The sequence below is a fragment of the Scyliorhinus canicula genome, chromosome 4 (genome assembly GCF_902713615.1).
Source record: "Scyliorhinus canicula chromosome 4, sScyCan1.1, whole genome shotgun sequence".
In the NCBI taxonomy this organism is placed as follows: domain Eukaryota; kingdom Metazoa; phylum Chordata; class Chondrichthyes; order Carcharhiniformes; family Scyliorhinidae; genus Scyliorhinus; species Scyliorhinus canicula.
In genome coordinates this window covers 196,879,807-196,902,999 of record NC_052149.1, presented here as the reverse complement: position 1 = coordinate 196,902,999, position 23,193 = coordinate 196,879,807, and positions in this window count along the sequence as shown.

Genomic DNA, 23,193 nt, shown 5'->3' with positions numbered 1-23,193 from the left:
GCGGCTGGCTTTGTCTCCGTGTTCGTATAGGGTCCCACATGCCTGGCGGAGTTGGTGCACTGCTTTCCTGGTGGAGAGCAGATCAAAGTTCCTTTGTAGCTCTTTCCTCTCTGCCAGGAGCTCTACGGTTAGGGCCTCGGAGTATTTACGGTCTACCTCCAGTATGGAGTCGACCAGCTGCTGCCTAGCTGCCCTTTCCTTCCTATCTCTTCGTGCTTTGAAAGCGATGATTTCCCCACTCAGTACAGCCTTTAGCGCTTCCCAGAATGTGCAAAGTGAGACCTCCTCGTTCTTGTTGTTCTCCGTGTACTCTGCTATGGCCCGCGATATCTTTTCGTTGAAGGCCTTGTCAGCTAGTGGGGCAATGTCCAACCTCCATGTGTGGCATTGGGCCCACATCTCTAGCCTCACGTCCATGTAGTGTGGCGCGTGGTCTGATATCACAATTGCGGAGTATTCCACTTTGTCTATCCCTGGAAGCACCGTTTTCCCCATCACAAAGAGGTCAATTCTGGTGTACACGTTGTGTACTGGGGAGAAGAAGGAGAACTTCTTCCCCCCTGGGTGGGTGAACCTCCAGGGGTCCACCACTCCCATCTGTTCCATAAAGTGACCGAGTTCCCTTGCCATGCTTGAGGTTTTCCCCATTTTGGGGTTTGATCTGTCTGACATTGGATCCTGTACATAGTTGAAGTCCCATGATTGTCGGTACGTCGTTATGTCAGGGATTTCTGCCATGGTCTTTTTGATGAAGCTCGTGTCGGCCCAGTTGGTTGCATACACATTAACTAGTACTACCAGTGCCCCCTCCAGGGCCCCGCTGACCATGACGTATCGTCCCCCTGGGTCCGTAACCATCTTTGTTGCCCTAAACATTGTCCTCTTGCTGATCAGTATTGCCACCCCCCCCCCCCCCCCCCCCCCCCCCCCCCCTGGCCTTCATCCCATAGCAGGAATGGGAGGTTTGTGCTACCTAGCCCTTTCTTACCCGCAGTCGGTCCTGCTCTCTCAGATCTGTCTCCTGGAGGAAGACTATGTCGGCCTTCATATTTCTTAGGTGGGTGAGGACTCTGGATCTTTTCACTGGGTTGAGTCCCCTTACGTTCCAGGTGACTATCCTGGTGGGGGGCTTCTGCCCCCTCGCTCCTGTGGGATTAACCATATTTACCTGGTGGACGCGCCCCTGCCCTCCGGGGTTTCCCTTTGTTAGGGGGTCATCCAGGATGGCCGCTGTCACTGCTCTCTCCATGCGGTTGGGTCCCTGCTTTCTGAGGTTTCCCTTTGTCCAGGGGGCACCTGACGTGGCCGCCCACTGTGCATCCACCACGCGGGTAGTTCCCTTCACTCTGGGGATTCCCTTCGCCCAGAGACCGTACTGGGTGGGTGCTTGCAGCGATTCCTTGTTCCGAGCCCTTGGTTGTGGCACTTTGTAGCCCTATTCCTTTTCTAGCCTTGTTTGTCCCTCCTTCCCTGTGTCGCCCCCCTCCGGTCCCTCCCTCCCTCTGTGTCCGCCCCCGGTCCCTCCCTTCCCCCCCCCCCCTTTTTCCCCCTCTCCCGTTTACCCCTCCTTTGTCCCGCTTTCCCCTATTCCTATCCCCGTTTGCTCTCCCTCCTCTGTTGAGTAGTCCCCCCCCCCCCCCAACTGCCTGGCGCCTTACCCCCCTGTTTTGGCCCCACTGCGCTCCTGCTTTGTTGCATGTCCCCGGCGCTAGTTTTTCTGCTAATGCGGTGGCCCCCCTCTCGAGAGGTCCTGCCTCACTTCTCCCCTGCCCGGCCTCTGCGGTTTTCTGCCCACTCTGCCCCCATACTAGCCTGCACTCCTCTTGCTTGCTCTCCCTTCTCCGCTACTCTTGTTCCCTCGTGCTGGGGCCTGGTCTCCCACCTGAAGCAATCCCTCGGGTAGTGGTTTGCTTTTTGTTCAGGGTGTGCTCGCCATGGTGGGGGTGGGGCGGGGGGGGGGGACTGGCATTGCCTCACCCCTCCGTTGGCGTGTTGTTGCCACTTGCCAGGGGCCCTTTATTTCTGCCCTAGTTGTTGTTTTCCAGCCTGTGTTCCTCGACAAACTTGTTTGCTTCGGCGGGGACTGTGAAGAAGTATTCTCTTTCTTGGTATGCGACCCAGAGTTTCGCTGGGTACAGCATACCAAAACGCATGTCATTCTTGTGAAGAGCTGCTTTCGCTCTATTGAATTCGGCCCGACTCCTAGCTAGGTCTGCCCCAATGTCCTCGTAAACTCTAATGAAGTGTCCTTGCCATTTGCAGGCTCTATTTTGCCTGGCCCAGCGCAGGATTGTTTCCCTATCCTGGTACCGGTGCAGTTTAGCTATAACTGCGCTCGGGTGGTCCCCTGCCTTGGGCTTCGGGCGCAACGACCAGTGTGTTCTGTCCATTTCTGGTGGGTTGGGGAACGTTTTCCGCCCTACTAAGTTGCCCAGTATCTCTGCCACGTATGCTGTGGGGTTTCTACCCTCGATCCTCTCTGGCAGGCCCTCTATCCTGACATTTTGCCTTCTCGAGCGGTTTTCCTGATCGTCCACTCTGCCCTTCAGGCTCCCCTGCGTTGTGTCCAATCTCATCACCTCCTTCCCCTGGGCTGTGATCCATACGATCCATGTCAGTCGCGGCTTTTTCCAGCTCCTTATTGGTCGCCTCATGGGCTTCCAGTTTCTCCTCTTGGGCTTCTAGTTTCTCTGCTCTGCTCAGGGCGAGCTGCACCTCCTCCAGGGCCTTGGCCATTGCTGCCTGCACTGCGGCCTCTATGTCTGCCTTAGCCTCTGCCTTGTTTATCTGCTGATGTTCCCTCGGCGCCTCGGCAAAGGCTGGCTTCCAGTTTCAGTTCCCCCTTGGCCCAGGGGGAAAATGCTCCTGTCCGCCCAGTTCTTTTTGTTGCGGTGAACCTTCCGTTCCGCCGCTTCGTGTGCTGATTAGCTCGTCTGAACGGGCTCGCACATTGCCTTGTCTGCTTTTGGTGCCCCTTCTCCCTCTGCTTTGGCTCCCTTCTGGCATTTCTTTTCCCCCCCTTTTATTTTTTTCCTTTCCTTTTTTTTCCCTTTTTCCCGCTTTTTCTTTCCCCATCCTTTCTCTCCTTTAACACTTCATTTTTTTATAAAACTCTTTTCAAGAAGATTTTTTTTTTTAAAAAGTGAAAAAATTTATTTTTCTTTAAAAGTTTTCTTTTCAAAATTTATTTTTGAAAAAGGGGAGGTTCCTTTTTTTCCCTCACTCACCCAGGGTCGAGTGAGAGAGAGTCCCTCTTTGTTCCGCTGCCTGCCTCGTGGTGGTCGCCACCTGTGCCGGGGGGGGTGGGGTGGTTGGTCCTTGCTGCTGGCGAGGTCCCCGCTCGGTCCCCGCATTGGTCCGGGTCTCCGCTCGTCCTGCCCCTCGTTCTGCTGCCGTGTGCGAGGAGCAGGATGCCTGAACAGTCCAAAGATGTGCAGGTTAGGTGGATTGGCCATGCTAAATTGCCCCTTAGTGTCCAAAAGGTTAGGTTGAGTTATGTGGATAGGGTCTGACGTAGGGTGCTCTTTCCAAGGGCCAGTGTAGACTCGGTGGGCCGAATGGCCTCCTTCTGCACTGTAAATTCTATGATTCTATGAACAAAGAAATGGAACAGAGGGCAACTTCCAGGTTATGGTGTTCCCATGTGTCTGCTGCTCTTGTCTTGCTAGATGGTGGTGGCCATGAGTTTGGAAGATGCTGTCTAAGGAGCTAAGGAGCTTTGGCGGTTTCCTGCAGTACATCTGCAGTACACTGTATCGGCGGTGGCAGAAGAGAATCTGTGTGGATTGAGAGAGAGAGAAGCTATCTGACTCCAGAAAAGCATGCAATATCTCCACTTGCTGCAATAGCTGGGGGTTCAAGTCGACCAGGATCCCCAGGAAGTGAGGATCCAACAGGCCCCACTCCTTGCCTTAGAGGCTTCAAAGAACATTTCCTCACCCATAGTTTTCTCTGTGGAGCAGGATGAGACTTGCTTGGAGCTTTTCTTCCACAAAGTGGCAGCACGGTGGCGCAGTAGTTAACACTGCTGCCTCACAGCGACAGGGACCCAGGTTCAATTCCGGCCTTGGGTGTCTGTGCGGAGTCTGCACATTCTCCCCGTGTATGTGTGGGTTTCCTCCGGTTTCCTGCCACAGTAAAAAGATGTGCAGGTTAGGTAGGTTGGCCATTAGTCTCCATAGATGTTCAGGTTAATTGGGGTTATGGGGTTACGGGGATAGGGCAGGGAAATGGGCTTAGATCGGATGCTATTTCAGAGGGTAAGTGCAGAATCGATGGCCCGAAGGACCTCCTTCTGCATAGCAGAAGCTCCATGGTTCTATCTAAGTACACGGGAGAGTTATGTGATCTGCACTCTATAGGAAGATGATAGCTCAGTAACATACTCAAAAGCCAGGTATATTCAGCATCAGGAAATCCTATTACCTGGGCTACACAAAGTGAAGCCTACATTCAGGATGGGCTCCTAGTTGTATGTTGTCTGCCTTGGAGGTTTTAAATGATAGCAAGCAGACCAATCTGGATCAACCACCAACTGTGGATGAGTTGACCAATCCTTTGAGGTGAACAAATCCCTGGAAATAATGTTTTACCAGCTGAGATGCATCTGACTCTATCCTACTGTATTGGTCCAGGCCTGTTGGATGTGTCAAAAGGTAAGCTTCCGGCTGGCAGGAATGTCATAATCCATGATGAAAGCATCATCACCCTCACCTAGAAAAAGGTGTGAGGCAAGAGATCAGCAATTGGCTGACCATTTCATTCCTTGACACTGACTACCAGAAATTGTCAATCAGGTCAAGGTTGCTCGGGTGCCAAGTGATCCACCTGACAGGAAAACCTTCTCTTACCTCGTGATACACAAATATACAATTTCCTATGTGTTTAACAGGAGGGCGGATGGATACCTGTCTCATGAGCTTGGACCAGAGAAGGTGTTTGATAGAATACTGCACACCTAAATGATGGATGCGCCCTCCAAAACAGTGCGAAGGAAGAGAGTCTGTAATTGAATCCAACTGCTGTACACAAACATCAGCTGTGTAGTTTCAAACAACTGATGGGCATTGGAAAGCTTTCCCATCAAGTCTGAAGTCAAACAAGCCTGTCTTCCCTCTTCTGTCCTGTCCAAGTGTTGCAATACACCTTTGTCAATCTTATAAGGCGGGCTCTTACATGTTGCTACTCTCGTAGCTTTCACGTGGCTAGTGAAAGGTTATTGCTTTTCACTGGGGAGAGTGCAGATTACCTTTCAGGGCACCCTTCAGTCTGGTCCTTGGAGATGCAGCTTCAGGAAGTGCTACTCTGGCGAGTAAAGCAAAAGGCTGGCTGGCTGATAGACAACAAGAGCACTGGCAAAGTGATAGTAATGGGAAAGCAAATGCTGTCAGCCTGAGAGATGAGTCAGAGGGGATCATGTAACTTGTTTTGTAGTCTGCCTGACAATACGCCCGCGTGGGAAAGATCAGAAGGAGGTCCAGATTGTGTCATGGGGGGGATGGTGTTAGATGTTCACAGCTAGTGACAATGGGAACAGTCTTTGACTTCACAATGAGTTGGCTCTGAGTCTCCCAAAGTCCCAGAAAAGTGTTGAAAGTATTAGGTTACAAACAGTTGTGCTGTAAATTATCCATCTACTTCAACGATTAAAGCCCGTTGGGGTCAAGGATAACTAAATAACATTTCAACTTGGATGCAAGCCTAATGTGTTTCATGTTGCCATGGCAAGGGTGCAGAGGAAGCTATTTTTGAGGTCAGATTACAGGCTTCCCTGAAAATCACAACAGACAGCAGAGAATAGAGGCTACTTGACTTTGCAAACTACCATAGCTGAATGCAGCATGGAGAGAGTCTCTCGTCCACGAAATACTGCAGCCTTCTAAGAATTTGTGGAGAATCGCTCTGATGTAGCCAGAGGGGAGGAATCATCGGGACAGAGTTTATTACCCATTGGTAAATTTAGGAAACACTGAATTTAACAGAATTCACTCGAAAACAAAGGGATAACACCTGGAGGTGGTCATCTAAATTTACTACTTTACAAAATGGAGAAATGCAAACTGCTGGGAAAAATAGTGAACATAGAACATACAATGCAAAAGGAGGCCATTCAGCCGATCAAGTCTGCACCGACCCACTTAAGCCCACACTTCCACCCTATCCACGTAACCCAATAACTCCTCCTAACATTTTGGACACTAAGGGCAATTTAGCATTGCCAATCCACCTAACCTGCACGTCTTTGGACCGTGGGAGGAAACCGGAGTACCCGGAGGAAACCCACACAGACACGGGGAGAAGGTGCAGACTCCGCACAGACAGTGATCCAGCGGGGAATCGAACCTTGGACCCTGACGCTGTGAAGCCACAGTGCTAACCACTATGCTACTGTGCTGCCCCTTTGCTATAACTCTTTACTATAATAAGAGCTGTAATTTTGTGGAGGATACCAAGTGTGGTACATATAAAAGGGGAGCATGCCTTTCTGTAGTTTAAAGGGTAAGTTGCCTCATGGTAAAGTGTTTGATTGTAGTGTTGTTAGACATTTGTTACAGTAAGAATCTTAAACATCAAATGTTGTTGTGTCATGCTTTTCAGCTATTATCTGGAGGTTTTAATTTCTTTTTAATGGTATTGATCTCTATGGGGGTCATAACAGAGTAAAGACGGCAGATTTCCATGCTTAAGATGAGTGAACCAAATAGTTTTTTTTACAATTATCCAGTTGCTTGAATGTCAGCATTACTGATACCAATTTACCAATTCCAGATTTATTCCATAGAATCTCTACAGTTCAGAAGGAGGCCATTCAGCCCATTGAGTCTGCACTGACCCTCAAAAAAAACAGCCCATCCAGGCCCACTCACCCGCCTCATTGCCGCAACCCCACCTAACCTGCACATCAATGGTCACCAAGGGACAATTTAGCATATCCAATCTACCTAACCTGCATATCTTTGGAATGCGGGAGGAAACCAGAGCATCCGGAGGGAACCCACGCAGACACGGGGAGAACGTACAAACTCCACATAGACCGGTCACTGGTGCTGTGCGATTATTATTTGAACTTAAATTCCACAGCTACCATAGTGTGATTTAGATGAGTCGTGCATGTCCCCCGGTCATTAGCTGTTGCTGCGCAAATAATTATGGGCCACCTTATCCTACGGAAGAGAGAGAGGTGTGTCAGTGAGTGACACAACAGGTTTGGATAATGTGCTTTCCGCAGTTGAATAGCTAGCATGTACAAGCTGTGAAATGTGACCGCATGGCTTTCAGCAGTCATAAGTGTACGAGGGTGAGATGAGGCAACAAATGTGAGATTTGAGTCCTGGTTGATATGGACCGTTTGTTTGCGAGGGAAAGATCACCCATGGATCTCTCTCCTTCAATACATCTCCTGTACCAAGCCCTCCAGCACGGCATCTGAAAACATTGGAGCACACTCTTTGTTGTTCCATCTCTGTTTCTTCCACTTAGTTTTCCACTTTTCTCCAAGCTATTTCAGCCATTGATGTAGCCAGAAAGCAACTTGCTTTTAAGAAGTGCAAGTCTGGCTTTAAATAGTGCAGCTCGCATTAAGTGGTACTTGCTTGGCACAACATAGGCTCCCTGATGAGATGAGCAGCCCCTGAGCAGCACTTATTGAATGCTGGGTTTGCAGAATACAATGAAAATAATTAACAAGGCAGAATGAACTTTGCATGCTGCTCATATCATTTTGAATGGGGACAGGGTGATCACATGTCCCTTTGTATTAGAGCCTCAGTGTTTCTGACAATTCCCACTGTTAGGATCCCCATGAGACTGATCATTGTAAAAGAATGGAATCCCTACAGCACCAAGGAAACTGATGAACAAGAATTCATTGTTAAAACATTTACTGTAACAAACCAACTAAAATCAACAAATTCAAGCATTAATTGACTGGCAAAGGATATTTCAAATAAAAAGGTAAATTTCACTTTAAATAGTCAATTTAACAAACAAACGCCTCAAGCATTTCTGAGCATTTGCATTACTTCCAACAGAAACGTAGAAGTGCATGTAGTCTCACGTTCTTTTCAAGTCAACCTCCATTCCTCTCACGTCCCAATCAATTGTTTTGGCCCTCAAGTGGCATTCACCAGCCGCTGTATTCCATCAGCCGTCTTTGGACATGGTTAACCCTGACACAGCAGACATTGATGAACCCTCTCTCACTCAGGTTGCAATATATCTGATAGCATTATTAGGTCACTATCTGACCCACCAGCCTCTCTATATTCCTGTGGACCCCATATTATATATGGGGCTAGATGTTGGGGATGAGCCTGGCTGTTGGTGGGGAGAGTGAGAGTGTTGATATGAGAAAGAGGGAGTGTGTGTGTGTGAAAGAGTGTGTGTGTGTGAGTGAGTGTGTGAGAAAGTCTGTCTCACTCCAGTCTCAGGGTTCATACTCACCCACATAGCGGTTGTGGGTGAGTGTGAGTGTGAACTCTGAGGCTGGGATTGAGCACAAAATCTCAATTTGACCCGCTCACACTCTAATGGTCATCTTTATTAATCACTCATCATTTTAAATGATCAATTTATCACTTTGGTATTGTTATGTTACACTTTGTTGTAATATGTCATTATTCTTTGCCTTGAGATCCAGAATGGTTTGATGAGTAGATGATAAAAAAACCAGCAATCTTTAGATTGAAGCAAAACTAATTTTTTTTGAATGATTAAATTAAATAGTTTGCACACTCGACAGAGCTATAACTATTAATAGAGTAATCTATAATCTAATATTAATTAATGATGCACTCGTGATACTTCTCCATCATCTATATTACTCCCAAAGCTGCGATCAATCCCTTTCCTCTGCTAACACTTAACTACCCAAGATTCCCTTAGGTCTGATATTTATACTGGGAACTGGTGGTGCCCTCGAGTGTTTGAATTACGCAGAGATGTAATAATTAACTCTTCACTGGCATACCTATGTACATATCATTATAGGTATTACTTTATTTTTGCTCAGCAAGTTGTTTATTTTCTTCAGAGCTCAAAATATCATTGAAATTCTTGTTTAATGTTGCAACAAATCTTGGGCAGCATTCTCTGCAGGCCCGAGCTGAAATCACGTTTGGCACGGGGGGGGGGGGGGGGGGGGGGGGGGGGAGGGGGGGGAAGAATCCGATTTCCCACCGAAACCGGGCCCGGCACCAGTCCAGTGACTCTCCGGGCCCCGATAATCGGGTGTCCGTGCGGCTGGGGGCCCATTGCCAGAGGCCCGCCCAGTGATCCTCCGCTCCTGACCGGCCGAGTTCCCGACGGTGTGGTTCTAACCACCTTTCGCCGGTCAGGAAGCTCGCGTGGTGGCTGCAGACTCAGTCCGCGGCTGCCCTGGTGGGAGGTGGGGGGATTGGACACCGCGGGGCCTTATAGGCGGCCGGGGGACAGATCGGGGTTGTCAGATCTTCGGGCTCACGGCCTACATTTTTCACCTGCCTCCGTGGTCCAAGTCCAGCATGGCGCACGCATGCGCGGTCTCCAAACCGGAAGTGCGGGGGCCTGTATCCGCTGCTAAAGCTGCGTGAACTACTCTGGGTCCCCGCTAGCCCCCTGCAGGGGAGTGAATTGGCTGATTTTTTAAATAGGAAACTCCGGAGTGAAATGCCGGCGTGGGGACATAGGCCAATTTTGGGAGAATCCAGCCCCTTATCTTTCTGAAAATTGCACTTCAGCCCCTTGAATGAGAAAAAAAATGAAACATGGCCCGCGTTCACAAACATTGGTCAAACCTTTAAGCAGTCTGATGGGCTTGGGCAATGCTGGGACAGCAACAATGGGTCTAGTCCAATCCATAATCCCTTATTCATTCTTTTCCAACTCTTCAACACAAATGGTAACAGAGTCTGTGCTCTATTATGGGTGGCACGATAGCACCATGGTTAGCACTGTTGCTTCACAGCTCCAGGGTCCCGGGTTCGATTCCCGGCTTGGGTCACTGTCTTTGCGGAGTCTGCACATTCTCCCTGTGTCTGCGTGGGTTTCCTCCGGGTGCTCCGGTTTCATCCCACAAGTCCCAAAAGATGTGCTGTTAGGTGCCATGGACATTCTGAATTCTCCCTCTCTGTACCCAAACAGGCGCCGGAAGAGCTTTTCACAGTAACTTCATTGCAGTGTTAATGTAAAGCCAACTTGTGGCAATAAAGATTATTAAAAAAATAATATTCTCAGAGACTTGTTTCAACCCAAGTCTGTTCTGTACTGCCAAACACAAAATTGAACCATTTGGAGAGAGTCTTGCTTGCTTCCTCTCAGTGTATTCTGAGCTGCCAAACAGAAAGACAGGCTGAAACCTCACATCATTGCAATTAACATCCTATTTATCTTTTACTTCTTAGCTATTCATCCCCAAGGCAACCGCAGATCAGATGGGTATTTCTTGGAACTCAATGATGTCATAATTCGGAAACAAATTAGCCCTCTTTCAGAATATTCCCCAGTTTACCTTGGTCTTAAAGGGGATATCACACAAAAGTAAAATTCAGGTTTTTCCCAAAGCAGTTGAGTCATCACACCACCCTTAGAGTCATAAGTCATAGAGTTTTTACAGTATGGAAAGAGACCCTTCAGCCCATCATGTCCACACCGGCCATCAAACACCCATTTACTGTAGAGAGGTTGAATAAACTTGGTTTGTTTTCACTAGAATGAAGGAAGTTGAGGGGCGACCTGATAGAGGTCTACAAAATTATGAGGGGCAGAGACAGAACGGATAGTCAGGGACTTTTTCCCAGGGTGTGGGGTCAATTACTAGGGGGAATAGGTTTCAGGTGCGAGGGGCAAGATTTAGAGGAGATGTGCGAGGCATTCTTTTTTACACAGAGGGTAGTGGGTGCCTGGAACTCGCTGGAGGAGGAGGTGGTGGAAGCAGGGACGATACTGATGTTTAAGGGGCATCTTGACAAATACATGAATAGGATGGGAATAGAGGGATGCGGACCTCAGAAGTGTAGAATATTTTAGTTTAGACGGGCAGCATGGTTGGCGCAGGCTTGGAGGACGAAGAGCCTGTTCCTGTGCTGTTCTTTTCTTTGTTCTTTGTACTCAAATCCACATTTTTTGGGCCGTAGCCTTGCATGCTATGGCATTTCGAATGCTAATCTAAATACTTCTTAAATGTTGTGAGGGTTCTCACCTCTACTAAACTTTCAGGCAATGAGGTCCAGATGCCCTCCAAAAGATTTTCCTCACACCATTACCTTAAATCTCTGCACCTTGGTTGTTGAACCCTCTGCTAAAGGGAAATGTTGCTTCTCCTTCGCGGAGGGGGAATAGATTTAACCTTCACCATCTTAAGCATATCCTCTTAGTCCATGGTTTGTTTTCCCAAAATGTATTGCCTCACATTAATCTACATTAATTTCCATATGCCACTTCTACATTCATTTTATGAACTTGGCTTTGCTTCCCTGAAGACTTCTGCAGTCATTCTCATTTTTAAATTTCAAAGAAAGCTTACTTTTGACTGCAGGCCAAATGGATGTCTGAAGCTCTGCAACATTGGAAAAGCAATAACTCAGCTGTTTCTGCTTTTTATTTCCTTCCTGGCATATAACTCAGTTTCGAATTCTACACAGCCACATAAAATATGATGGTCATCATGGACAAGATATATGCATTGCCTCTAAAGCAATATTTGTGTGGTTATTACATCAAGCCAATCTTTACTTCCTAATATTGCAGATGAGATGCACCATTGCATATTGACAGGCCTGAATATGTCAAATTATTTATATTGTGCTGAATGGATTTGCACCATAAAATATGTAACTGAATCAGTTTGCCAAAAAACAATTGCACTAATTTTTTTCGCCATAACCATAAGCGTCACTGGATAAGTGTTTATTTTGACCATTGCTCCTTCCATTTCACCATTCTGTATCCACCATATGTTTCATTTGCATTTTTAGGCACCGTTCATCTTCATAAAAGATTTTCTCTTTATCCAATCTAAACAAACTCGAGTGTGAAGTATTCAATATCAAATATCATTAGTGCCAAATACATTTCAGTGCCAACAGAAGTAAAAGGTCAGATTCAGCACTGAACCCATGTGAAGTACCTCAGCCTGTCTCTTTTTGTCACGGTCTTAGCAAATATTTCTGCCTAATTGTAAGGCATAATTGTTGCTCATTTTCTTTTTGTCCACTTTGCAGCGTTAATTGCTGAAGTATGCAATTTAAACAACTTCACTCAGTCTCTTTGAATGAATCATAGTTAGTAATGTGATAGAACACCTCAGAATCCCAGTACAGCTGGTCACCCTGAAGGATTACAAGGAAATCAATGGCTATGAGCTTAGGCTGCCATCATTTATCCAATATTTAAGTTTAACGCATTGTATACTGGTAGCTATCGTGATTCGATTTTGTGCTGCTATATTTAGCACATGAAGTTATTTGTGCACCTTCAGAAAAGTTTGACATTGTGTGAATGAAGAATTTATGCCATGTGTGGTTTGACAAAGGCTTTGACGTATAAAATGAAGCATGAGTGGGAGTGCGTTATGAGGCTGTAACAAACTTCAGAGGTTCTAATGATGTAATAAATCACAAGAGAGTTGCAAGATACGTTTATAAGTTTCTCAATATCTTGTGAATGATTTACAATGTGGCAGTCAGGATTCTTTTTCCATTAATATATATGTACTTCTTTCACAGCATTAGTTCTTTACCAGGAGGTACGGAGATGGGGAAGGGGGGAGGAGGGTATATGAGAGGAATATGTTTGTATTGAACGAAGGTAACCATTTGATGGTTGAGAGAAGAGAGGTAATGATTGAGGAACTGTTGGGGAATGGGTGAACTGGCTTAGCTGAAAAACTCCTCGATGAGATTATCCCTTCAAGCTCGAGCAGGTAATGGCTCTCTTGGTCGTTGCCGCTCCTCTTCCTCTTCCTCCTACTGTCCTGTACTTCTTGTTGTGCAGGTAGTGGTAAGAGTTAATTAATCTCTCCTGAAGTTGTGAAAAATGCAGCAGGTGACAAAATGAATGCAAATGGAATTTTGGCCTATATAGCTAAAGGAAGAGAGGATAAAAGTAGGGAAGTGTTGCTGCAGTGGTACAAGGTAGTGGTGAGGCTGGAGCACAGTGTACAATTTTGGCCCCTTCAATTGAGGAGAGATATAACTGCATGAGAGGCAGTTCAGAGGTGGTTCACTAGATTGATTCCAGAGATGAGGGATTTGTCTTATGAAGTGAGAGTGGCCTATAACCTCCTCTCCAGTCAGCAACTTGTGCAGTGTGATAATGCGGAAGTACGGGCATACGCACTAGAAGCGCGCGGCGTTTAAACTACTGGCCATTTTTGTTCTCTGCTTGAAGCCCTGTGCTGGAGCTGCTGAATGGAAAATGCAGGCACAACGTTGTGGAATCCAGAATATCCAGTTCCTTGGCGAAGGACATGAGTTAGTGTGGAATCCATAATATCTGTTTCTTATTGAATGACGTAAGTCTGTGGAGACAGGATGATGTCGGTAGCCTTCTCAGGAATGCTGTTTTCTGTAAACTACCGTAAACTCCAAGGGCAAAGGGGAGATGATTACGTAAAAGAAAGATTGAAAGACTTTGCTCTTCTATTTATCAGTTTGCCCTGATAAAGTAATTACTGTCCTTTCATTGGCCTAAAATGAAAGTTTAACTGTGATATTATTGGAAACCAGAGAACCGGAATTGAACCCGGGTCCCTGGCAGTGTGAGGTAGCAGTGTGAACAACTGTGCCACCATGCCACTGCAGTTTCCTCCAGGTGCTTTGGTTTCCTCCCACAGTCCAAAGATGTGCGGGTTAGGTGGATTGGCCATGCTAAATTGCCCGTAGTGTCCTAAAAGTAAGGTTGGGGGGGTTGTTGGGTTACGGGTATAGGGTGGATACGTGGGTTTGAGTAGGGTGATCATTGCTCGGCACAACATCGAGGGCCGAAGGGCCTGTTCTGTGCTGTACTGTTCTATGTTCTAAAATATACAAACACTTTGAAGCATGCTACATGTAAAGGTATATCATAATATAGCACAGATATAAATAGTTTCACAGATTTAAAACAACTAACCAAATCTATGTTCACATAAATAATCACCTTTAATCATAGAAAATAGAGTTAAAAATTACTTTAAAAGAATCAATAACAACAGAAATGCCGATATAAAAGAGCAAAAAAAAACTTTTCAAAACTTTTAAAACATTTGTTAAATTTGTTGCCTGTTGTCTTAAATATAATTCTGCTGTTTAAATACTTGCCCTCAATGGGCGTTCCCAAGCTGGTCTCGTCATAAAGGGGCAGGCCTGCATTCCTCCTACACCGCACTGGAGCCTGCGCTGGAGGCCCGAGGCTACTGCACTGAGAGGAAGGTTCATTGCATTATCCAAAGTGTATTTTTCCCTTTTTAAATTGGCTTCCCACCGCAAGCCAGAGGTTACAGGCTATTGAGTAGTTTCTCTCTCGAGTTAAGATGGTAAAAGGTATTGACGAAGTGAGGATGCTTCCTCTTGTGGTGTAATCTGGAACAAGAGGTCACAGTTTTAGCATTAAGGGTAGCAGATTTAAAACAGAGATGAGGAGAAATTACTTCTCTGAAAGGGTTGTGAGCCTGTGGAATTGACTATCCCAGAGCTCGGTTTGTACCAGGACACTGAGTAAATTTAAGGAGTCCATGTATAGATTTTTAAATTAGTAATGGGTTGAAGGGTCCTGGAGAACGGGCAGGAAAGTGAAGTTGAGGCCGAGATACGATCAGCCATGATCGTACTGAATAGCGGAGCGGGCGTGAGGTGCTGAATTGCCTATTCCTGCTCTTAGTGTCATAATATACACACAGGTATATGATGGTGCACAGACAGGCAGTGATTGACACACAGGATAACCAATGAACACACAGAACACAGCAGCTAATCACCAGACAGGACATGACCACTATAAAGCCAGAGGGTACTAGTTTTCCCGCTCTCTTGGGATCCAGCCTCTGAGACAGTCAGAGCTCGTGAGCAACAACTAGCACATACACCATGTGGTAGTAAGATAGTCTGGTCAGGTTAGCCTTAGGTATCCAGTCAAGTCAGCATAGTGTCAACCCACAGTTAAAGTATATATGATAGTTAAGAGCTCAATAAAATTGAGTTGAACTTCTTCAAGTGTTTGAAGCCTGTCTCTCTCACTGCTGCAGTAAACGCAGTCCTCGCAGACCCAGCTTACCCAACACATCATGGTACCAGTGAGTCATGCTCGAGTTTGATGGACCTACCTTGAGATAATCTGCCTTTGACCAGCGATCAGCCATCCGGTAACATGGACAGCGTCCGCCCTCCCCCGCAGCTCCGCATCGCCGGCAACCTCGGTGCCAACTGGAAGATTTTCAAGCAAACGTTCCAGCTGTATCTTGAAGCCGCCGACCTCGAGGCCGCATCGGATGCCAGGAAGATCGCTCTCTTCCTCTCTACAGACGGGGACCACGCTATCCACATCTTTAACTCCCTCACCTTTGCTGAAGGCGAGGACAAGACAAAGTTTAAAACAGTCCTGCTGAAGTTCGACAGCCACTGTGACATCGAAGTCAATGAGATCTTTGAACACTATGTGTTCCAGCAGAGGCTTCAGGGTAAGGATGAACCTTTTCCGTCCTTTTTAACCCATCTCCGCATCCTCGCGCAGTCCTGCAACTACGGCTCCACTTCCAATTCCATGATCCGCGTCCAGATCGCTTTCGGGGTCCACTCCGATCCCCTTCGCCAGCAGCTCCTTAAAGTTAAGCAGCTCACCCTCACCATCGCCATCGAAACCTGCATCCTCCACGAGCACGCTAACAACCCGTACTCCCATATCAAGGTGGCAGAGATGGCGCGGCAAGGCCCCCACAATGCGGAACAGGTGCAGGCCGTAAAACAGCTCCAGGGCTTGAGTCTGGATGAGGGCGGCCATTTCACGCACTTTTCCTGGGCTCCTGCGCATGCGCGCCACGACCAAGGGGACGGCGAGGCCGACAACCGAACTGCGCAGGTGCGCACATCATTCAACTGCACGGGGCATGCGTGGTGGCGCACGGAGCATCCTGACGTCGGCACCATGACGTGCAACAACTGTGGCTCCGCCCATTTAAAGCGGCAATGTCCCAGGAAATCTCGACGCTGTCTCCAGTGTGGCAACCTTGGCCACTAGGTAGCCCTGTGCAGATCTGCTCAACTGCCCAACACACAGCAATCCCAGCCGCAGGGCAGGAACATCCGGTCAGTACAGCAACCCGTTACAGACTCCGACTCTGACATGTTTCCAGATCCCGACACCGAGGGACTTACATCCCCATTCCGGGTGGGCATCATTACCAAGCATACAACGCTTTAAGCCAAGAAGGTGAAACAACTCCCAGTGATTAGCATTGATCCGGAGGACGAGTGGTGTGCCACACTTACGGTCAACAAGGCCCGCATACGCTTCAAGCTGGACACCGGCGCTTCAGCAAACCTCATTTCAAAGTCTGACCTTGATACCATCCGCGTCAAGCCAAGCATTCTTCCACCGGCCTGCCAGCTCCTCGACGAGAATGGCAATGCCATTGCTGCCAGTGGCTCATGCCAGCTTGCGGTATCCCATCGTTCTTCAAAAGCAACCCTGCGTTTTGAAATTGTAGGAACCAACAGAGCTTCCCTGCTCGGTGCTCGGGCCTACAAAATCTTGAATCTTGTGCAGCGGGTTCACACCATGTCGTCCGCAGAGGCAACGGCCTTGCCAGATGTCAACTTCCAACCCCAGTTAGATGGCATCATAGCACAATACAATGGCATCTTCGAAGGTATGGGCACACTCCCTTACCGATACAAGATACTACTGAAGCCGAATGCCACACCTGTGGTTCATGCACCGCGTCGGGTGCCAGCACCCCTTAAGGACCACCTCAAGCAGCAGCTGCAAGACCTCCAGGACCAGGGCGTCATTTCTAAGGTCACGGAACCCACGGACTGGGTCAGCTCTATGGTTTGTGTCAAAACACCATCAGGGGAACTTCGTATTTGTGTCTACCCCAAAGATTTGAACCGTAACATCATGAGGGAACACTACCCTATACCCAAACGAGAAGAGCTCACCAGTGAAATGGCTCACGCCAAGTTTTTCACGAAGCTGGATGCCTCCAAGCGTCTTGGCAAATACAGCTGGACGCGCCCAGTCGAAAGCTGTGCACATTTAACACCCTGTTCGGTCATTACTGTTACAACCGAATGCCCTTTGGCATTATCTCCGCCTCGGAGGTGTTCCACCGCATAGTGGTACAAATGATGGAGGGCATCGAGGGGGTGCGAGTGTACATCGATGATATCATTATCTGGTCCACAACTCCTCAGGAGCACATCGATCGCCTCAAACAAGTGTTCCATAGGATCCACAAGTATGGCCTCCGACTCAATAGAGCCAAATGCTCGTTCGTTCAAGAGAAATAAAGTTCCTTGACGACCATATTACGCTGTTTGGTGTGCAGCCAGATGCGGACAAGGTGTCGGCGATCAACGCCATGAAGACCTCGGAGGACAAGAAGGCGGTCCTCCGCTTCCTAGGGATGGTCAACTTCCTTGGAAAGTTTATCCCCAACATTGCATCACACACCACAGCTCTCCGCCATCTTGTTAAAAACAAACTGACTTCCAGTGGCTCCCCCGCTCATGAGCGAGAGTGGCGTGAGCTCAGGGCGAAACTCACCAAGGCCCCGGTACTGCCGTTTTTCGACCCCACCAAGGAGGCGAAGATCTCCACCGACACGAGCCAGGCTGGCATTGGGGCAGTACTCCTCCAGCGGGATGAATCCTCCTCCTGGGCCTCAGTCGCATATGCATCTAGAGCCATGACACCTACTGAGCAACGATACGCTCAGATTGAAAAAGAATGCCTGGGCCTCCTCACAGGGATTGACAAATTCCATGATTATGTGTATGGACTCCCCAAATTCACGGTCGAGACGGACCACAGGCCATTGGTTCACATCATCCATAAAGACCTCAATGATATGACGCCACGGCTACAACGTATCCTCCTCAAACTCCGCCGCTACGATTTCAACCTGCTCTACACCCCGGGCAAGGAGCTCATTATGGCCGACGCACTCTCTGGATCCATCACCACGCAGTGTGAGCAGTCGGACTTTGTCTGTCAGATAGGCGCTCAGGTGAAGTTTTGTGCATCCAACATTCCGGCCACTGATGAAAGGATTATGAAAATTCGTCAGGAGATGGCCAGGGATCCTTTACTCCAGCGCGTCATGCGACATCTCACAGATAGTTGACAAAATTGTTCACAATTTACATAGATGATTTGGAGTTGGGGACCAAGTGAAATGTGTCCAAGTTTGCAGATGTAACTAAGATGAGTGGGAAAGCGAAAAGTGCAGAGGATACTGGAAGTCTGCAGAGGGATTTGGATAGGTTAAGTGAATGGGCTAGGGTCTGGCAGATGGAATACAATGTTGACAAATGTGAGGTTATCCATTTTGGTAGGAATAACTGCAAACGGGATTATTATTTCAATGATAAAATATTAAAGCATGCTGCTGTGCAGAGAGACTTGGGTTGTTAGTGCATGAGTTGCTAAAAGTTGGTTTACAGGTGCAACAGGTGATTAAGAAGGCGAATGGAATTGTGTCCTTCATTGCTAGAGGGATGGAGCTTAAGACTAGGGAGGTTATGCTGCAATTGTATAAGGTGTTAGTGAGGCCACACCTGGAGTATTGTGTTCAGTTTTAGTCTCTTTACTTGACAAAGGACGTACTGGCACTGGAGGGTGTGCAGAGGAGATTCACTAGGTTAATCCCAGAGCTGAAGGGGTTGGATTACGAAGAGAGGTTGAGCAGACTGGGACTGTACTCGTTGGAATTTAGAAGGATGAGGGGGGATCTTATAGAAACATATAAAATTATGAAGGGAATAGATAGGATAGATGCGGGCAGGTTGTTTCCACTGGCGGATGAAAGCAGAATTAGGGGGCATAGTCTCAAAATAAGGGGAAGGAGATTTAGGGCTGAGTTTAGGAGGAACCTCTGCACCCAAAGGGTTGTGAACCTATGGAATTCCTTGCCCAGTGAAGCAGTAGAGGCTCCTTCATTAAATGTTTTTAAGATAAAGATCGATAGTTTTTTGAAGAATAAAGGGATTAAGGGTTATGGTGTTCGGGGTGGAAAGTGGAGCTGAGTCCACAAAAGATCAGCCATGATCTCACTGAATGGTGGAGCAGGCTCGAGGGGCCAGATGGCCTACTCCTACTCCTAGTTCTTATGTTCTTATGCAGAGGATGCAACAGTCTCGGGCCCAATGCAAGTCAGCGTACGACGCCCACGCCACAGATCTCCCTGCTCTGGTCCCTGCTGACCGAGTTTGTGTTCAGCTACCTGATGGTGGCTGGTCTGCCACAGCTGTGGTGGTTAAGCAAGTGGCCCCGAGATTGTTCCTCGTTCGCATGCCTGATAGCTCCTTTCTTCGGCGTAATAGGCGGGTACTGCGGCTACTTCCATGCTCACCATCTCAATGTGATGTCCCGCCTCGCATGCTGGTTCCTCAGGACGCTACCTTCCATGAGGCCACCGATCTGCCAGTTGTTTCACCGACCTCTACAGTGGCGGCGGTTCCGCCTGTTCCAGTGCAGGCGGCCCCTGACCCACCCTTGAGGCGGTGAACCAGAATTCGTCGCCCGCCACAGAGACTGAATTTATAGACTGAATGTTGCATTACCTTGTGATCCGTTTACACATCTGTACATATTGTTTCTTCCTAATTTGTTATCTGCCCTTTATCTGCACTAGATACCTTCCCATGTAAATACGTTTACACACTTTGTATATAGTCAGGCTCCTGTACACACACACTCACTATTTATTGACCAATACACATTTTTTAAAGTAAAAACAAAAGGGGGGAGATGTCATAATATACACACAGGTATATGATGGTGCACAGACAGGCAGTGATTGACGCATAGGATAACCAATGAACACACAGAACACAGCAGCCAATCACCAGACAGGACACGACCACTATAAAGCCAGAGGCACTAGTTTTCCTGTTCTCTTGGGATCCAGCCTCTGAGACAGTCAGAGCCCATGAGCAACAACTAGAACACACACCATGTGGTAGTAAGATAGTCTGGTCAGGTTATCCTTAGGTATCCAATCAGGTCAGCATAGTGGCAACCCACAGTTAAAGTATATATGGTAGTTAAGAGCTCAATAAAATTGAGTTGAACTTCTTCAAGTGTTGGAAGCCTGTCTCTCTCACTGCTGCAGTAAACGCAGTCCTCGCAGACCCAGCTTACCCAACATATCACTTAGTTCTTATGTTCTTAACTCCGGACAAAAACAGAAAATGCAGGATAAACTCAGCTGGTCTGGCAGCATCTGTGGAGAGAGAAATAGAGTTAATGTTTGGAGTCTATATGACACTTCAGCAGAATGGAAGAGGGATAAAAATATCATGGATTATATAGTTGGAGAAAGGGGTGGGACAGAATGGAAGGTCAGGGATAGGTTGGAGCTAAGGAGAAATTGACAAAGCTTTCACAGCAATAAGACAAAGGTGGTTTGAATGGTACAATTTAGGACTAAAGGAGTGTTCATAGTGACATGAAGGGAAGGGCAGCAGATAAGAGCAACAGTCAGTGCTCAGTCAAAGTAACACTGAAAATCAAGGGACAGATGGCCATGTGGGGAAGAGGTGGGGTTGTATTGGGCAAGCCAAGGAAATCATGAAACAAAAAAAAGCATAGAATCACTACAGTGCAGAAGGAGACCATCCAGTCCATCAAGTCTGCACCAACTCTCCGAAAGAACACCCTACCTAGACCTACACCCCCACTGTAACCCATGACCTCACCTAACCTTTTGAATACTAAGGTGAATTTAGCATGGTCAATCCGCCTACCCTGCACATTTTTGGCCTGTGGAAGGAAACAGAAACACCCGGAGGAACCCCACACAGGCACGGGGATAAGATGAAAAATCCATACATACAGTTAGCCAACGTTCGAATCAAACCCAGATCCCTGGCGCTGTGGTTTTCTGGGCCAGGGTTTAGAGAACCCCAAAGTGTATCATGGAGTTCTGCTGACCCACAACTTTCAATAGATTGTGGTTATGGGGAGCACATGGGCCCACTTTCTAGGTGTGATGCAACAGAGATGTACAGTAATTTTAAATTAAAACAATGTTTATTTATGAAACCAGTTAACACTTTATAAACCCACAGTAAACATCTTAAAAATTATCAACACCAATAAATCGCCCAAAGAATACAGTACTCTATAAGCAACTCTTAATCTTTCCTTGCAACATCCGTAATGACAAAAAAAGAACCCTTTTTACAGAAAGACATTCGGTTTAACTTCTCTACTGAAAGCAGTTACCACTTTGAAATCACCAAATGAACATTTTTTAGCTTGCAGAGATTCGTACACGTCTTGCTGTGACTGCAGCTTCTCCAAATCTAAAACAAAACTAAACACACCCTGTAGCAGACAGCCCAAAGCAAAAGTAAAAGCAAACAGAAAGCCCAGCTCCACCCACACTCTGCCATCACTTATAAACACTCATTCTTTAAAGGTACATCCACTACAGCTATTTTATAAACACCCATTTCTTAAAGGTACTCTCACATGACACTGGAATGGTGTGTGTGTGTGGGTAAGGACCATTTAAGTGCGGCTGTGGCGTGTGAGCCTCATAACTGCCATTCACAGACCCAGCAAATCCGGCACCATTTTGCATGGAATTGGTTGTGTTCCACGTGGCGATGGTGTTAACTCATTTAAAGCAGCTGAATTGGTGCAGCTGTTACGCTGTTTTTCCTGTCGTAAAGCGGCACTGTTTCCATGCCGGCATCGCCACTTAGTCTCAAAATCGGAGAATCCAGCCCCATAAACTGTGCCTGGTGCCCATTCGGTCACCATGCTCCGGTCCCTTGCTGGCACATTATCTAAGTTTGCACTCCACGGCTGTGGGTAAATGCAAAAATGTCAATTGAATGAATTGAGATAGGATTAGCAGGTTGGACACTTCATGCTCCACCCCTCCATGATGTTCCGCTCCTCTTAAGCAGATGTCGCGCGGGCGTGAATTAGTACAAGTATTTCCAAGTGGGGTCTGGCCTCCATGACTGCTGGGGGAGTGGTAAGCCAAAAAAAAAACTCTCAAAAGCTGTCAGAAATTGTCGGGCTTGCTGGTGGGAGCTGCCTGGCTGGGGGCAGTAGTAGGGAATGATTTGGTGCCAAGTCTGTGGATCTGGGATTTCACCCTTGGGATCAGAGTGGCCTGGCTCAGACCGCAATGGCTGTGGTATGTGATTTAAATGCACCCTTTGGTGCGACCTACAGGTTCCTGCCTGCTCACACTGCTGTCTTCTCACTGTGTCATGTGAATATTCAGACAGCCTCTGGTGATGTGGGTACCCACCCAAGCCGTCCCTCTGGAAACATTCATACCACGCGGTATTGTTAAGGGAATGTGAATGGCCAAGTTCAATCAGTGGCTCACCAGCAGTTGGCACTGATTGAGCTCACGCCAACCAAAGGACACCTTCACCATGGTCTTTGGAACTCTCCCTGGCAATCTTCCCCTTTCAGGGCAGAGACCTCATTGGTGAAACCCACCCCTCAGGACCACGAGCTGTCTCCTCCTTGTGAGGCTGGCAGCACTGACTGCCTCTGCCAGCACCTCCCCAGTGCTATTCCGCAGGGTGGGCTTGAGTCTGCGGCCCACCCTGGGGGAGGGGCTGTCCCTCCTCTCCTCATTGGCATCAAGCAGTGAGTCTACCTCAGGCTCCATAAATCAGGGGACAGGCCTGAACCACCTTTGTAGCTGCAATGAGTGCATGGTGAGTGGAGCACTTAAAAACAGGTGCAGCTGTCAGGTTCTTTAGCACTAATTCCGACTCCAGCAGTTACAACATCTGCTGGGCTGGGGTTTGCTTCTAATTCACACTGGCAAAGTGCTGGGCAATTTACATGTCCTGAATCGCCGAACGAATAGCGCCCTCAATGAAAATGCGAATCGCACACTACTCAGTCCCAGCGGGAACATTTGGTCTCCAAATGGAGCATCCTGGCCAATATCTCAGAACTAACAGGATTTTGTACATACACATGGTCTCACACTCGGGGGATTTTCTATGTGCCCCCACAGCATGTTTCTCGCCAGTG